We start from the raw sequence: 13,079 nt of genomic DNA, 5'->3' as shown, positions 1-13,079 counted from the left end.
GCCAGCAGTCCTGGATTGTGAGAGGGATGTCCGACTGCCCGTTTAGGCCCGATCCCAGGGATCGGGCCTAAACGGGCAGTCGGACATCCCTTGAGGGGTCCCAGATTGGAGAGGGTACAGGCTGGGCTGAGGGACAACCCCATCCATGCACGAATTTCATGCACCGGGCCTCTAGTTTTTAAATAAATTGTCATTGTTGAGTTAAGTAATTAAAGGAATAAATCATCTTAGTATTTATTACATGATAAATCTGGTGCCCAGAGACTCAAAATTTAACACACTAGGAATCTTAAAAGCTGCATTTACAATTGTATAACTCCCACAGAGAAGAAAAAGAATTCAGTCAGAATCAGGATTACATTTCTGTTCCTTCAGATTTTTATTTTTTTTATTTTTTATACTACCACAAACTTAAACTTAACCAAAAGAGTAAGTAATACTCACAGTGTGAAAAAAAGTTCAGGGCTGTTTTTTAAATGACTATTCCTGGAATCTTTAGTACAAAGGTGTAATTATAAGGGTAATGAATTTAGTATTAAAAGTCTAGGATTGCCTGACCAGTGTGGCTCAGTGCTCAACCTATGAACCAGGAGGTCAGAATCCCAGTCAGAGCACATGTTTGAATCCCAGTCAGAGCACATGCTTGGGTTGTGGATTCAATCCCCAGTGTGGGGCTTGCAGAAGGCAGCCAATTAATGATTCTCATCATTGATGTTTCTATTTCTCCCTTTCCCTTCCTCTCTGAAATCAGTAAAAATATATTTTTTAAAACGCCTATGATCACATTCCACCTTCAATGTTAGAAGTTACTTAACTAGGTTGAGGCTGCTGACCTATATATAAAAATGAATGTAATTATTTCTGCCTTACTTCCTTTACTATTCTAAAAATGTAATTAAAGATGTAATTAACTTCTCCTATGGAGGCACTATGTGAACTGCCAAATAATCAATGTAATTTTTTAATTTACTATCATGCTCATTACTAATGTAATAAAAGCTTAATGTTAGTATATAAACTCTGGAACTTACACACTTCAAATGTTTATTTATGTAACTTTTTGATACCTGGGAGCACAGATCATTGAAATTATTTTCTTAATACTGTAATTATATTAGCAAAACACCCTCAAACTTATACAGTGTACCTCTTTGAAGTAAATATATTAATTCAGCATGGTAAATGAGTATTTAGAGTACTTTAATCATTTACAAATCTCTTTACCATGTTGTCACTCAAAATTTTCAGATAAGCAATGTCCTTTTTATAAATAAGAAATAATTTTTACTGTTTATCAGTGTCATGTTCCTTCACTGGGCCAATCCACTGTAAACCACATAGAAGAGGGTGAGAAAATGTCTAGTCATGGATATTCCATGACATATGATAGATTTTTAATTTTATATTTTTTGTTTTAATGGATACAACTACAAGCTTAAAAATTAATAATAAAATGGGTCCCTGGTAGAAGTCAATGAAATCTTCCTTCATGCTCATAGGATTCCCATAGCTAAGGTATAAGAAAAAGCTCACAGTTTCAGAATTATCAAACACTCGAAGCAAAAGTCATCAGGCATAACATCTACAGAATTAGACCACCGAGAACTTCAACTAGGAATCCTCACAGATGAAACTATGTCTATTTAAAATAAATAGTAAAATATAATAATCAGTTAAAAACATAAGAAAGAAAACAGCTCATACAAAAGATTGGAGATATTTGAAGATAATATAGAAGCACAGATTAGAACACAGTAGATGAATAAATAGAAACTAAGAAAGAAGGTTAAATAGCATCAGGAGAGAAGGAGAAAATCCAACTTTTGAATTTAAAATAATGTATTTTCAAAATGAAAGACCAGACAGATTGCAAAGAGGCAAAATTTGAGATATTAACACATTTAAGCGACTGCTGAAATCTTTATTTCATTATGCAACATGAACTGAATGATACAAATTAAAAAGTATTCAAACTTAAATTTATATTAGTAAAAACTACAGAACTCCATAAAGGGGAACATAAAGGCAATTATGGAGAAAATAGAAATTACTAGGAAATAATTATAAAACATAAACTGCCTCTGATAGCAAGTTTTTCAAAACAACAGTAGGGGCCAGAAAATAAATGGAATAATGCATTAAAAGTACTATACAAATACTTCTCAACAATTAATACATGCTCAAACAGGATCAGAATGAAATAAAAATTGAGACAATTTTCTATTAACACAGTTACTCAAACAACTACTAAAGATGGTACTTAGGAATAAAGAACCAGAAAAAGAACAATATTAAAATGGAAAAATTAAAAATCTATATCACTCATGAATGTAAGTGTTAAAGGCCAAAACAGCAACAAATTCCACACTATATAAAAATATGATAATTTAAAAATTACTAAATTATCTTTAGCCTAGGAATACAAAGATTGGTTTTAGTTAACAATTTGAGAAATATCTTCACTACACTCAAAGATTAAAGAAGGGAAAGATGATTATTTCATTAAATACAGTTAAGACTAATAAAATTAAACATGTATTCATGATGAGAGCTCTTAGTAACCTAATAACATAGAAAAATACTTTAACTTAATAAATTGACTAATCTATAATAATAATAATATTCAGAGTAAGGAACATTAGAAGCTATTGCTTAAATTAAATAGGAATGAAATAGGTGTCCACACTCACCATTTTTATTCAACATTGTTGTTTGCTTCAGGGAAAAAGTGATGAAACTCCACTCCAAATAGAAACTTAGGTCTATAAGAAAAAATAAAGCTATGAAAAATGACAATTATGTGGACAAGTATGAGATATATATTTTCCCTTCTCTTTTTCATTTTTTAAAAAAGACAAGTAACTGTTTAAAGCAAAATTATATTTTATTCTTGAATTTATAAGAGAATTAGACCTAATACCTATGACACCATATCACAAAGAATGGGAGAGGTGTTAGATGAAATTGAACTTTGCAAGCTTCTCAACTTAGTCCACTATAAACATTAATTGGACTGTGAGAGAAACATTTTATAAACTTTAGAGAAAACACTTTAAAATAATGCAGAGTTATAGCTAAAATAAAATGGAAGACTAAAATACTTAATTAACATAAATGCAGTTAAGAAAGGATCAAAGAAACTAAAAATTATAACAAATAGAGAACAAATTATAAAATGATAGACCTATATCCAACCATAGCAGCAATTACATTGAATATAAATGGATTAAGTTCTCAAAATAAAAAGCAGATTATTAAACCCAATTTTAAAAAGGTAGGCCCAACTACATAGTATGTGTCTTTCAATATAAAGGTGCAAATAAGTTGAAAATAAAAGACTAGCATAAATAAATTATGTAAACAGTAAATCTAAGAAGTCCAGAGTGACTATGTAAACTCAGATAAAACCAGACTGTATTACAAAAGTATTGCCAAAATTATAAAAAATAATATTTTATATGGATATACGGCAAAATGCACATAAACACAAAACAATATAGCATATTATCTACACTAATAAAAGAGAAAGATGCAAATTGACCATACCTTCGCAATGCCCACCAGCCAATCAGGAGTGAGTATGGAAATTAACCCAACAAAGATGGATGGTTAATTTGCATACACAGGCACTGAGTGGCCGGGGGCAGGATGCTTGCATCATCGCCATGGCGACGTCACAGGCGTTCCACACCACCCCAGACACTCTGGGCCTCTGGGCAGATTGAAGGCAGAAAAGGACGGAGCAATGGCAGTGCCAGCACCCAGGGGAAGGAAGGCCCATTCTTGCACGAATCTTCATGCATCGGGTCTCTAGTTTCTGGATATATGTATATGCAATATAATTGCAAATAATTTGACCAGTCATGAAAACACTTATGATAAGTGTTCATATCCAGGAGGAACAAAAAGGATGGCACTTGAAGGATCCTATATAATAAAGAGGTAATATGCAAATTGACCCTCATGCCCTCGTGTCACAAGATGGCAGCCCCCCGTCATCACAAGATGACTGCCTCCATGTCATCACAAGATGGCCACCCCCACATCATCACAAGATGGCCAGCAGGGAAGGGCAGTTGGGGGTGACCAGGCCTGCAGGGGAGGGCAGTTGGGGGTGATCGGGCCAGCAGGGGAGGATAGTTGGGAGCAATCAGGCCAGCAGGGAAGCAGTTAGGTGTCAATCAGGACAGCAGGAGAGCAGTTAGGGGTGATCAAGCTGGAAGGCAGAGTGGTTAGGGGCAATCAGGCAGGCAGGCAGGCAGGCAAGTGGTTAGGAGCCATTGGTCCAGATTGTGAGAGGGATCGGGCCTAAACCAGCAGTTGGACATCTCCCGAGGGGTCCCAGATTGGAGAGGGTGCAGGCTGGGCTGAGGGACACCCCCCACAGTGCAGGAATTTCATGCACTGGGCCTCTATTGAGAATATAAAAGACTTATAATTTATTTGTAATGATTAATTTATTGGCCAAAGATCTAAGACTAACAGTACTCCTTTTTTCATCTTGGGTAAATCTCAAAAGCAATCTTGGGTTAAAAGAAATGAGCAAGTTTTAAAAGGATACCTGGATAATGATATAATTCACATGTAGTTATATAACTTGAAAAATAATGTATAAAACTTATGTGGGAAGATAAATATCAAATCAAAAATGTTTTACTCTGAAATTGATCAATTTGAGAATGGAAAAAGTTATAAAGGTAATTTCATTATAAAAATAACTGTTTAGTTCTTTAAAATAATCCTTAACAAAAGCATATAATGTACACTACTCAGATATCACCAACCTAGATAAAGATGCATGGATACTCATTATATTATTTCCTATACTTTCCATTTGCTTGAAGTGTGTGTGTGTGTGTGTATGTGTGTGTGTGTGGGGGGGGGGTGTTTATATTAATAAGAATCATAAAAACTGTGCTTCTCATTTCAGCTCTATTAGGTCTTCATCGGGAACAGTGTAAGCTAAATGAACCATGGTTTTATGGCTTCTAGGAGATGTTGCATTGCCATTTTACCAGCCTCATAACTAAACAAAGCATCATCAAGATTGAGACTAAAATATAAAAACCACTTTCTCAATGTCCGTCGTTGCTCCAGATAAAGGTTTTGATCATCTAATCATACAAGACATCTGTTTCTGGTTCTACTTTCTCTAAACATCAAAACCATTACTATATCTAATGTAGTTATTAATTTAAAGATATTATCACCTACACAAAAGTACCGGCATGACTTATTCAGCAAATACTAGTAAGTTAAACAGTACCAAACAGTTGTTGCAAAAGCAAAATTAGTTTGTTGGTCAGTTCACACAGCTAATTGTTATCCTCATGGTAATGAAATAATCACGTTACAGAAAAGAAGAAAAGAGGACGCCCCGAAATCACTTTCATCCTGCATAACTGGATTAAATGAAAATCAAGTATGCTGACAAATCTGAAAGGACTTTGACCATAATATCATTGTCACTTTTCTTTTTAAATACAATATACAGTATATTCTATTCTCATTTTGCTATCTTACCATGTAGATGCAAATGCAAATGTTCCGATTTGTTTGCAGTCACTAAGATAAGTGTGATATTTATGCCTTTCCTCAATTCCATCATCAGTTTCATTTTTTGTTAAATAAATGAGATAATATTCTGTATTATAAATTAGCTATTTCACATTCTATATCTTGGAGTGGTGGGTCCCAAAGTTATACATAGGTAAAAAATCACCAGGCTGGATAATTTGAATTCGTAAAGCAAAATATGTGCATATATGTACATTTTTTCTTTATATGATAAAAATATAATATTTTCAGAAAGTACTTTTTGCTTAAATGTTATCTTAATATCCATTACTATTCAGATAGTACATAAAAATACAAAGTAAACAAAAAACTAACAATGTAGGTAAGGAAAAAGTTCTCCTTGACTATCAAACTGCCAACACAAATTTCTCTCCCAGAAGTAACTATGACAATTAATTTACTATATATACTTCTAGATAGGTTTATTTTATACATATATGAGTGCTGATCATTTTATATGTGTTGTACATGTGAGTTCTCTCTCTCTCTTGCTCTTTCTATCACTCGCTCTCTCTTTCTCCTCACACCCATTACATAAGCGATATCAGATAGTAGCCTGCAGGTTGCAATTTTCAGTTAATACTATATCTTGGAGATATTTAATTATTATTAGTAGTCCATAATAATATTTAGCCTTTTCTTTATTGACTATCTTGGTTATTCTCATGTTGCAGACAAATAATAATTCAATAGTTTTGTTGTACAGGACTCCTTGGGATATAAAAGTGTTTGTGTAGAGAAAACATGAGTATCATTACTGGGTCTTGAAGTACACTAATGTAAAATTTGAATTGATACTGCCAAGTTAATAATTTTACATTAAAATAAAATGCATTACTTAAGTAATATCATTTACTAGTAGAGTGACTTTGAATTTATTTCCATAATGGAATAAAAATGAAAAACAGAGTAAGTAAATTTTATTCTCAAAATATTATCTTCCAACCTGATCACACCTTTTCCCTAATTTCTGCTTCCAAGAGGACTTTGGTGGAAGGCTTTACAAAGCCCGAATGACTATATCTTTCTGTTAGATCCCATTCTGCCTTGATTATCCAAATGCTGCCTAATTTATTTTTATTCAGAGAAGATTAACATCTTTGTCTCTACCATCCTCTAATATTTGTTTTGATTCTGTCTTTGAAGATTTGAATGTGCTGATAATTAGACAACATCTGAGACCAAGCATTCAAACTTCCAATCCAAGAAGAAATATTCTTGAGAAAGGTCTGAGTAAAGACAGCATACAGTAATGGAAAAAAGAATAATAACCTTAATTCTAGAGTGTGCTACCACAAATGTAGGAGTATGCATGACATACGTAACTAATCCTGCTTTTAAAAAGAGAGCCAAAGCCATTTTAAATCATCAAATATTGATGGTCAGCCATGAATTATGAAGCCAAGCAGAAAACATGGCAAGAACTGACCTAATTTTCATCAAAGAATAAATAGGATTTCTAGAGGTTTATTTTAATCCTTTAATCACTGTCTTCCTGCACATCCCACTGCTTGGGAGTTGAGGAAGTTGAAACTTATTTTAACTGGGCAATGGAGACAGGAGGGAAATTTTATAGGAAGCTAATTAAAATTATAAACTTCAGGAGAGGCCTGGGTATGAATGATATTACACACCACAGCCAAACAAAACAAGGAAAGCTAAAGAATTATTTTTTCTTTAAGAGTAGGGAGTAAAGAAAGTCGAGACAAAGAGACCTCATAGAGGCAAAAACAAGCATATGGAAAAAGTTACTTAAAACATAAATGCTAATCTACCAGAATATTCAACAAGCAACTTATTTTTGCAGTCAAAGGCATGTGAAAGGAGAATGTAAATGAAGATATGAAAAACAAAATAATGTCAAATGGCTTTTTTGGATGCTTGTATTTATGTAAATGCTTACATTTATGTAAAAGAATAATTTCTTTGATTTCATGAAAAGAAATTATATTGTCGATGATTTTAAAGCATCCTAGCCATCACAAAATTCAGTACACTGACTGACATCATTTGAAGTGTAATTGCAAATACAGCGCTTTCAAGATTTGCATAACTTTCTCCATGAATGAAAAAGAAATACAGCTTTGACTCCCTAATCTTCTCAAGAGTTGGTATTATAGCAAGAAAATGGTGGGATTTTTAAAATATTCTAAGTATTTAAGTGAGCTATGCTTTTGATGACAAAATAGTGCTGCAAACACCTAGATATAAAGTGACATTTTTTTTAAAAAAGAGTTAATACAATGCACACTAAAGCTTTCATTTTTATCTTAGTATAATATAGTAGTATTTTTCACACAGGTTGATTGTGATTTTCATGAATAGAATGTTGTCCCCTTTTGCCAATAAATATTACTCTGTCTAATATTTCCTTTTCCTAGACGGGAGGAAAAGCAAATATAAATACTGAGGGTAATTGGATAAAGTGAGTCAATGAGCGTAATCAAATAATCAAGATGTAAAAACCTGGAGAAATCATATAGTTTACTCTCTTCTAAATAAAAAGAAATTGACTTAGCTGCCAATTATGAACTTTCCAATTGATATAAAATATTGCACTGTCATTTACATGACTTGAGCTTTGGACACAAGTAACTGAGTCTTCATCAGGAATAGTACCAGGTATTTAAGTAATGGTTATTTCTTCCTAAATGCAATTGCCATTCTCATGTAAATATAATCCCATATATTGAAAGAAGCAAACCCAAAGCGATACATTTATATTATTTTTCTCCATTGAATACCTTATTCTTTAATTATTGTATGCTATACTATAGTTCAAAGAGGGCATTTCTCTATTTCTCCTTGCTTCCTTCATACCCAACAAAACAAAATTCACCTGCTACATCTGAAAAAATAACAATAAAATTTGCTACTTAATCTGTGTTATATTATCCCACTGTTAGTGAGAATAATCCCACTGTTAGTGAGATAGTTGGTTTTTCTCCCATGGTATAGTAGCATAAACAGTTCATTCCAATTTAGGTTGTACACATATCCTGGTTGATTTTTTAAAACTTACATCAATAAACTGAACTCTTTATGGTGCATTTTCTATATTTCCATGGCTTTGATAAATGCATGGAGTTAAGTATTCACCACCATAGTCATGATACAGAACATTTCCATTACTCCAAAATCCCTTCATGCTGTCCTTTTCAAATCAACTTGGGAGTATTCTACACCCACCTAGTCCTGTAGCTGGCTCTAATTCTACATATTTCAGTTGTATAAGAAAATAAATTCCTTTTTAAAGTTTAAGTTTAGGTCATGTTTTTGTCATTTGAATCTAAATGAGCCCTAACTGATTTGAAACCCTAGAAAGAATAATTAATAAAATTAAGATTATATAACCTACAAAAGAGAGGTTTTGGAAAATGTCTGTCTTTGAGTACTAAAAGAACAAAATTTGATAGCTCCAGATAGGATCCAAATTTGAATAGGGTATTCAAGAAAAAGTAGCACATATGTCCAGGATTTTGTGGGGATGGGGAGTAAAATATTCTTTGGGATTTAGACTAAAGTATGTGCCTTCTAAGATTAATGACCTATAATTTTATACTTCTATGAAGAGATGGTAAAAGAAACTGTAAATGAAGAATTTAAAGACTCACTGAGAACTCATGGACCTGGACAACAATGTGGTGATTGCGAGGTTGGGGCGCAGGGGGAAGAGGGCATAGAGGAGATAAATGGTGATGGAAAAAGTAAAAAATTAAAAATTAAATTATCCTACAATAAGAAAGAATCGAGGTGAGTGAATACTATGGGAAAATGTGGATAATATCAAATTGCCACAAGTTAGAGAAAGAACCAGAAAGGGAGGAATATGAGCATAGTATGGTTGAAATAGTCCTGATTTTTATAATTGCAAGACCTGGACCTGAACTTCATTTTCCCTACAATTTGTTAATACAGTATATGTTTGTATAACCATGGGCAAATCATTTAAGTCCTCTGGTATACTGACCTGAAAATGAATAACAAAAATAAAATCCCTATTTACTTCATATCTATGCTTTCAAGAACAAACAAGATACTCCATTTGAAAGAATATTTTTGAATCACCAAGTGTTTTCACGAATGTGTCATTTTTATTTTTGCCATTGTTACCATATATAAAACTTAAAGAATGGCTAAGTATAGATGTACAATGTGGAAGTAGAAATATGCGCCAAGAGCTTAGAATAACAGTCAAGACAGAAGACAATGTTTTGGACACAGACAACAGTGTGGTGATTGTTGGGGAGGGGTGGCGGAGGTGGAAGAGGATATAGGGGGATAAATGGTGATGGAAAAAGATAAAATTAAACTTTTTAAAAAGTGGTGGGAGTTGCATGTACAAAGAAGCATGTTTGTAAATATAAGGCTTCCCTTATGAATACTTGTCTTTTCATGAATCTAGGTTTGAGTGAAATTACATCATAGCATTTAGTTCCTCCTTTCACTATTCTCCCCAAATCCCAATTAGTCTCAGAACATCTCAGGAGTTCAATTCACATCCATATTCACCAAGATCCTGAGTAGATTTTCATGGAACAGCAGTGAAATATTGAATTGCATGGGAACATCCCTCATGGTGAGAAGACTGTCCACGGACCACTGCCAAGGTCCAGAGCTGTGCTCCCAATAGCAGCTATCTTATTCTTCTTGCAGGCAAAGAAAACTTAGACATTTGGAAGGAGATTTCCCAGCTAGGGAGTTTACTTGTCCAAAAAGATGTTAATAAAGGCCTATTAGCAAACTAGAAAGGAGGCTGAGTAGCCTTTAGCTGGGGTCATTTCCTATTCAGTGGCAAAAATGAATAGGGTGTTTAGTTTGGATTAGAATAGCATGAAACATGAATATCAGGAAATTTCATTAAACCTCTAGGTCTGAGAGTGTATATAGTACCGCAGCTGAGCAACCAGGAAAGATTTCTTTATCCAGGAAAAAGCAAATTGAGACAGGACATGTGCTTGAAAATATATGTGTATCCTAAGTAGTTGCACACAGAACCACTAACAGAAACACAAAAGAAAATCCAGCTCGCCTGGAATATATTTAGAAGAATGAGGATGTTATAAAAGGCAACACTCTGAAGGGTCTAAAAAAAGACTTTTATGATTTATGCATCTCTCTAGTTGTGACCCTGGAGTAACAGACACACAGTTTTTGATGAAAATATAGAATAAATGTATCACTAAGTGGCACAGAGAAGTCAAATGATAGGATACTAACAAAATATCTCTAAACGGATTAAAAAGTTAAGTCAAATGCTTGCATGCAGTCACCTCACACTTCTCTACTGTGTTCCAAGCACCCTTCCCACACACCACATATGTGCCCACACATGTGCCCACATATGTGCCCACACATGTAGCAGGAGGCACGGGGCTCATTAACTTCACTCTGAGTGAGTAAAAATAAGAATGTGGTGATGACATAAAGCAGAGCACATTCAAAAACAGGTTTTCCTTTTTTTTTGTGTACTATAGAGGTTGATTGTATACTCATTTGCAATCACGATAAATCCAGTGATCTTATTGACTTGTTCAGGTTTTACTTACAAGTGGACTATCAGTTGCTGTTTTATTAAAACTCTACTGAGAAGGTCAAGTCAGCCTTGAGACCAAAGAAAAACAGCCATATCCAATCTGTGTGGGTCTACATAAGGAATGGGAAGAAAGGGCCCTTTTTTCCAGGTCTCCCTAGCAGCAAACAAAAATTGTGAAAACAATTTTCAGAAAATGACTAGAACTCAAATTGTCCCCATGTCAACAACTGATATGTGCTTTGGGGATCCCTCTGGGTACATGACAAATGTGCTCATGATCAGGTTTGTTCCAGCTGATACCTCAGGTTTGTTCCAGCTGATACCATGTTGCTTTGCTCGCCTTCTTTGCCAATGCCCTCCCCCCCCCCCCCAGGAAGAGCAATGGGAGCGCTCTGGCTGCTGGCAACACCTGCATGGGCTGAAGGACTGGGTCCACAGCTGCAGGTTTCTGTGGAGATGGATGCTGGGAAATTGGGGTTAGTGTCCCCTTGTGTTTGGCTCAGTACAGTTGGTTTTACGTCAACTCCCTCTCTCTCAGGGATCTAAGCATAGACCCAGCCAAGGAGAAAGTCTATTCATGCCATTCTTCCCGTTTAGCTCCTAAGGCTCCCGGTCCTGCTCAAGCCCATCATGGTTGGCCAATTATTCTGGTACAATTAGTTTGTCATCTTTTTATCATCATTGTATTCATTGTTATTGTTGTTTTGCTGAGAGATTCATCCTACCTTCCTGCCCCTTTGTCCATTTACAAGAAATAGCCAAAGCATGAAGTCTTCTCCAAAAGACTCCTTGACTCGGTGCAAACGACCTTGTGGGGCCTGTCCCACCAGTTCACCAAATATGCTCAGATGTGCCTGAGCCCCAGCAATGGAATGAAGGTTTGGACACACGCTGAGATCCCTATTATGCATATTCATGTTTTGGAGCAGATGGTTGGACACATCTTCCATAAAGGTTTCTTTTCATATCCTTTCCACACTAAAAACACCCTTCTGACTACCCACTGCTTGCATTACTATTTAATAAAGGGCTTTTCTTAGAACTTATGTCAATAATGGGTTCCATGAGAAAGGGCAGATAAGGTTGAGAAGGGCCAGATTTTGTATTTCCCCATTGGAATGTTCAAATTGGTATATTAAAACCTTGACTCATCTACAGAATTTATTTTTTTTCCAAAACCAATGAAATGTTACTTTCCTTACGGAATCTTTCTCTGACAACTCTTGGCCAAATTATTCTGACGTGCATCTGTGCTAATTTTGAATATATACATTCTGCCATCGTTATGCATACCACAATGTATGTTTTCTTCTTTTCCAGATTTTCATTTTTAAATAATTTCAGACTTTTAAAAAAAGGTGGCAAAAATAGATTTATTCTCCAATGTGGACATGGCATTCTATGTTCAGGTTCCTATCAGCAATTTACCTATAATCATACCAGTCTCTTTTCCTTTTCCATAGCCACCCACCCTCATCGTATATTAGATTTTGCATACTGTCTTCTTTAGATCTTTTGTTCTAATCCCATAGTTATTCACTGACCACAATTTCAGATCAAACGTGTGTATAAAAGGAAAAGCTTATTTAAAACATTTCCATAATTCAACACAATTTCTTGAGCTCCCATTCTACCAGACTGTCTCTCAGGTAGGAAACCCCCTCCCAGTTCCCCAGGTTTGCATCTAAGGTCTTGAGAGATGACTTAGTGTCAAGATGTCATTTATCATCTAACCATACTGGCATGACATGGACCACTGTGGCTCAGTTTTTTGGTCATGAGTCCTTGAGATGAATGTTTAGTCACCCTTCTCTTCCAACCACAGAAGCCTTTGGGACTGAAACTTCGAGTTACTTCTTAATCTATTAGGCAGAGATTGCCAAAGGCCTGGACAGCTGTGGCAGGGGAGATGGAAGGAGGAGAGGGAAGGGGAGAGGACAGGTCCATGTAAATGTTGTATCTCCTT

Source organism: Cnephaeus nilssonii, assembly GCF_951640355.1.
Source record: "Cnephaeus nilssonii genome assembly, chromosome: 5".
In the NCBI taxonomy this organism is placed as follows: domain Eukaryota; kingdom Metazoa; phylum Chordata; class Mammalia; order Chiroptera; family Vespertilionidae; genus Cnephaeus; species Cnephaeus nilssonii.
This window is presented reverse-complemented; position numbering follows the sequence as displayed.